Source organism: Syzygium oleosum, unplaced genomic scaffold (genome assembly GCF_021117445.2).
Source record: "Syzygium oleosum isolate NSW1041296 unplaced genomic scaffold, Sole_v2.1 Sole_v2.60, whole genome shotgun sequence".
Lineage (NCBI taxonomy): Eukaryota > Viridiplantae > Streptophyta > Magnoliopsida > Myrtales > Myrtaceae > Syzygium > Syzygium oleosum.
Genome location: NW_026607544.1, coordinates 853,767 through 859,869, shown reverse-complemented (window position 1 = coordinate 859,869; position 6,103 = coordinate 853,767). Strand labels below are relative to the sequence as shown.

The window sequence follows — 6,103 nt, the reverse complement described above, 5'->3', positions numbered from 1 at the left end:
ACTCACAATAGCAACCTGCCTAGACGTCATGTGAAAAAGCGTAGACTTGATCATCATACCTAAATGACCAGTGAAGGTAATATGAATTTAAAAAAGAGACAGGGTTAGTAGCTAAAGCCAAGACAGCAGGAAAAGCAATCCCGAATATCTCTAGACCAAGTTCATCCATTTTGAACACATGCCCGCGATCCATTTACAAACCATCGTTGAGCATTGAAAAAGACAGCTGCAATACATTTCATCCAACTTATTCGTGTCATGACATGACTTATAATATGCGCTAATGATGAAATATTACTAAAGAACAAAATGGCTGACAACATAGCAGAGAGCTAGTTGGCAAGCCAATTCGTTTCTGTCTAGACTTCATTTGACGTGTGCTACTCATGCACTAATCGTGCGTTAGACATGCATTATATGGGTGAATATCCAAGATTATGGTTAATGTGAAAGATGATACCCTACCCATGCTAATCTAAGTTGCGTGCTAACCATTATTTAGAATTCCTATTTTTTTACTTTTTACTTTTGACTAAGCATTAAATTGTGCAAAGCAATATGCAATTTGGCAATATGGAGAAATCATAGCTAGCGTTAGTCTTAGTTGTCTAAAGATGCAGCTAGAGTAGCCTTAACTTGCATTTCTGAAGAAGACAGAGATTGGAAGGTTCCACTTGCTTCTTAATGGATGCCGATCACTTTCCTCTATCTTTACCACAGGATCATACTGATCATTATCTTCGGGCATCCCTTAGCAATATTTAGATCACTATCCCTAGTAATACTATCGGTGACGTGAATATCAGAGTCCTTAGCCATATTAGTCTAAGCAAAATGAACATGATTTTTTTATTTGCCAAAGTTCTAAATTCAACATATTCATCCAGGTTGCTGCCACCTAGTACGATATCGCTCTTGATGCACTATGATCTAGTGCTCAGATTCTTGTGTTAAGTATCCACATTGTGTATCAAGCTACATATGTAGATGAGAACTGGCCATCATAGGAAGAGTCGAGTCCTCAAATTCATTGTTACATTGAAACCATTCACATAAAAGTAGGTGGCTAAACAAATACATATGGAAAACCAACCATCTATTCACCAAAATGTTCTGCATTAGGAAAGCAACATAGACTCAAGAGGAATTCAGCCACACAAAACCCTAAAATCCTTATCGTACCAAATGCATTTGCATGTTATTGAACTTTGGCAATCAAAGATGTTATCAAAATACTCCGGCTACAACACTACAAAAAAACATGATTTTTGCGACGATTTTTGCGACGAAAAATTTGGAAAAATCCGTCGCAAATCGAATTTGCGACGGAAAAAATTCCGTCGCTAATAGGTCGTCGCAAAATTTTGCAACGGAAAATTTCAATTTTCGTCGCAAATTTGCGACGGACAAAAATTCGTCGCAAATTTGCGACGGACAAAAATTCGTCGCAAAATTCGTCGCAAATTTGCGACGGACAAAAATTCGTCGCAAATAATTCGTCGCAAAATTCGTCGCAAATTAGCCACGAACACTATCCATCGCAAAATTCGTCGCAAATTTCGTCGCGAAATTTGTCGCAAATTTCATCGCAAAATTCGTCGCAAAATTCATCGCAAATAATTCGTCGCAAATAATGTAGTCGCAAAATTCGTTGCAAATATCGACGCAAATTTCGTCACAAATTTAGTCGCACATTTCGTCGCTAATTATCCGTCGCAAAATTCGTCGCTAATTATTCGTCGCAAAATTTGTCGCTAATTTGCAAAAAAAAAAAAATTTGGTCAGTAATTTACGACGAACTTATTTGTGGCAAAATTCGTCGCTAATTTGCCATAAAAAAATTTTACTTTTGCCATTAACATTATTCATGATCGAATTTAGCGACAATTTTTTATTAATTCTTTAGCGACGAACTCCCCTACGAATATCGTTTAGCGACGAAATTTTATTTTTGCATTGAACTTTTGTAATTTGTGATCGTACGATAAAATCATTTATTTTATTTTTCGATTTTAAACCTAATTAAAAGCAAAATTAATTTTTGAAATTTATATTTAACATTGATTAAGCACTTAATAACATCAAAATATTATAATAATATGAAAATGAAATACATTCATCTACATTTTCCACAAGAATGATAAAAATAAAGAACCAAACTGAAAGGTGCATTCTTCCTCTTCAAGACAGACTTTCTCAATTGAGGAACTATCCAACCAAAAGGCGTTATCAGCCTTGTTATCAGAAAAAAGTTCACAGAATATGTTCTTGGCTCCACCAAGTCTAGCAGCCAAACCTTCTAACTTTCTCCATGTCAAGCCAGTTCAAGATTGGTTCCGATTTAGACGCAGAAGAAACTAGGAATACAAGTTCTGATGAAATACGATTCATCATCAGAGAAGAGTTTTCCCTAATCCATTTCATGTGTTCAAGGGCAAGTCTCACCTCGTCCGCATCATTTAAGTATTTCAGGAAAGTGACAAGGGAGTCTAAATTGCCCAAATCACAATTGAAACGTTGGAGCAACTTTGAAGCGGTAACAAAATCACCTGCATCAAGCATGTCAAGACATAGAACCAAGACATTATCTGTTGGTGCAATTATATAAGATCAAGAATACTCAAATTCAGTATTTACCGAGCTCGTCAAAACTTTACCTTTTCTGCAGAGACACAGGATGAATGCACTGAGGACACTACTGGCAAGAGTTGGATCCTGTTCAATACACTTATCGAAAATATTAAAGGCAACTTCAAAGTTTGCTTCTTGACAAAGCCCTTCTATGAGAGATTTGTAGATTGAGGAATCTGGTTCCAACCCGTTCTCCAACATGTGGTAAAACAGCCTCCTCGCCTCTTCAACTTGCCCTATTTCAGAGAACTTCTTGATCAAGATAGTATATGTTCTAAAATCTCCAGAATACCCACTTGAAAACATCTCATCCCACAGCCTTTTTGCTGGACGTATAAGATCTTCCCGACAACATGCTTCCAGAAACAGAATTATAGCCAACCACATCTGGGCCCAACCCTTTCTTCTTCATCACCTGAAGGATTCCATAAGCTTCTCTTACTTTTCCAGCCCTGCATAAAAATGAGACCATCACAGTGTAACTCTCCGCATCAGCAAAATAACCACCAGAATCCAAGACTTGATACACCTGCATCAGTACATCAGTTTGGTTGTGCTTGCATAAGTTCCTACACAAATTGCTCAATGTCAAAAGGGTCGGGAACTTTCCCTTCTTAATCATGAACCTAAAGAAGGCGATAGCTGATTGGGGATCATCAGCTGAGATTGTTCCGATCAATGCATTGAGGATATCATCCTCCAGGGGAAAGTCTCTCTAACGATGACTTCACCCAACTCTGAGGCTTCCTTCATTAGTCTTTCAGAAATCAGAGTAAATAAAAACTCTTTATAGTCATTCGCCCTCGGAGCTACTGCTAACTTCCGCTTCAACTTCAAAACTCTCTTTCTGCACCACATCACCCATTTCTCGAAAAGCTTGCGCAACAATTCTATACGCCATAAAATCAGGTTTGCAGCTTCTACTTCTCAGCTCGTCCAGCACCCAAAGAGCCTCTGATACCCTTGAAGCTTGACAAAGACCATGAACTACCAAAACGGCAATAACTGACCCGTTAATCCCTGCATTACGCCTCCTAACTTCATCTAACGCGCTCAGAACCTCGGAAATTTCCCCATTACCACAAAACTTCCACAAGAACACGCCCAATCCCAGAGTGCTCAAAAGAACATCCCCACTGCATCATTTCATCGAACACCTTCCTTGCATTATCGATATACCCATCAGACGCGAGGGCAGCCAGAAGCAAGTTACACACGTCGGGCCCAACGTCCCCAACTAACGAACCAATCTCGCTGAAAACCAAAAACCCGTCGTGGGTCCTCTTGTTCCTGACGAAACAGGCGATGACGTGCCCGTATGCCGAGGCGTCGAGGCTGATCCCGCGGGCCCTGACCCGCTTCAACAGGGTCTCGACGGCGTTGGACTGTCGGGAAGCGGAGAGGGACTTGAGGACGGAGCGGTACGTGAGGGGGTCGTGAGCGAAGCCGGGCTGCTGGGAGGCCCAGTCGAAGAAGCCGAGGGCGAGCGAGAGGTGGGGGATCAGGAAAGGGTCGATCACGCGGGCGACGAGCTGAGGGGTGAGCAGGTCGCGGCAGCCGAGACGGTGGAGAGCTTGCTCCGTCCATGTGCGCGCCGAGACGGTGCGGCTGGAGGCTGAAATGAGAGCTCTGCTTATTCTTCGCCGCGCTCGATTTCCTCCTCCTCTTGGGCACGCCCTGTTTCTCCACGGAGCTCCCTCCTTTCGGATTCTCCTCGCTCTCCTTCCCTTTCGGGGGGGCGTCGTCGTCCCCGTCGTCATCTTCGGCCGAGGCCTCCTCGTCGGAAGCCTCGGCCTCCTCCTCCTCCGGAGCGGCGATCTCTCGGTCCTCTTGATCTGCCTCCTCCACCTCTGATTTCTCGGGGAGCTCCTCCTCCTTGCCCTCGACGGGGGGAGGAGCCGCCGGCTCCTTCGGGCGAGGAGGAGGAGTCGCGGGAGGAAGCGCGAGCGCGAGAGGTTTGGGGGTGTGGGGGAGAGGGAAGAAGCAGAAGCGAGAAGAGGGAGAGAGAGGGAGAACAGTGAGCGAGAGAGAGAGAAATTGGGGGTAAGGGCGGGGCTTTGGGGCGAACTTTTTTTAATTAAATTTGCGACAAACTTCATATTTCGTCGCAAATTTTAGCGACGAACCTTTTCAGTTCGTCGCTAATTTGCGATTTGCGACGAACCTTATGTTCGTCGCAAATTTTTGCGACGGATTGATTTTGTTTCCGTCGCAAATTTTTGCGACGGGATTTTTTTCCGTCGCAAATTTTTGCGACGGATTTTGTTTCCGTCGCAAAATTTTGCGACGGATTTTTTTTCCGTCGCAAAATTGCGACGGATTTTGTTTCCGTCGCAAATTTTTGCGACGGATTTGTTTTTCCTTCGCAAATTTTGCGACGGATTTTGTTTCCGTCGTAAAATTTTGCGACGGACTTTGTTTCCGTCGCAAAATTGCGACGGATTTTGGGACAGATTCCAAAAATAAAGAGCATTTTCTAAATCTTGCGACAGATTTATTTTCCGTCGCTAATTTGCGACGGAAGTGATCTTCGCGGCACATGGCGCCCATTTTTTCAAATCCGTCGCTAATTTGCAACGGAATTACCGACGGAAATGTTTATACCGACCAATTTTTCGAATCCGTCGCTAATTCCATCGGAACTTTGAGTAGATATGCTTCTTACAATGACACATTACTCATATTTGACGAATTAGTAAATGTCATGATCTAATTCATCTAAGGGCGGCAAGTTTGGTGATTTTTTTTTTTCATTAGAGCAGCGGAGGAATGTCAAACAACCACGGGAGGTTGTTGCGAAATGGGCCGATGTGACTAGCATTACGAGCACTGTGGAGAAACATGACTGATGTGGATGTCGTTGTTACAAACAGACTCGATTGACGCTTTCTCAAATAACAATAGGGCTCTAATACTAAGTCAAGAATGTAATAAAAAAAATTAAGAGCAATATATATATATATATATATCATTGTCAAATGAAGAGTACACGAACCTATTTATCGGTTTTATAGGATGACTATCTAAAAGGGAAAATATCAATTACAATCAATTAAACGAAATATAGGGAATCTTCTAAATATTTCTCTAATGGAATGCATGTCCTCTATTCACTCATCATTCGGATGTAACCCTTTAGAAATAATTCATCTAATTGGTTAGATCAAACTGGTTAGGTCTAAATAAGAATATCTCTTTTATATGATCTCCTATAGATATCCCCATATAGATATATTGACTTTACATTTCATACATCCACTCGATTAAGATCTATTTGAAAATTGCTATAATTTATTTACCCATATATTTACGCATACATAAGAGCTACGTGCGGAGGAAACTGCCATATTCAACTAAATAGATATCTGCGTTATCTATATCTAAGTCTTGAAAAAAAGAAGAAGATAAGATTTGCACCTATCGAATCTAAAAAAGCTTATTTGGGACGAGAACATTTTAAGAGATTATCTAA

The 6,103-nt window shown here is 41.4% G+C and overlaps 1 pseudogene; it reads right to left on the bottom strand.

Moving 5' to 3' along the window:
* Positions 1 to 2,064: 2,064 nt before the first annotated feature.
* LOC130137102 (pentatricopeptide repeat-containing protein At5g14080-like) lies at positions 2,065 to 4,526 on the bottom strand (annotated as a pseudogene).
* Between the last annotated feature and the right edge of the window lie 1,577 nt (positions 4,527 to 6,103).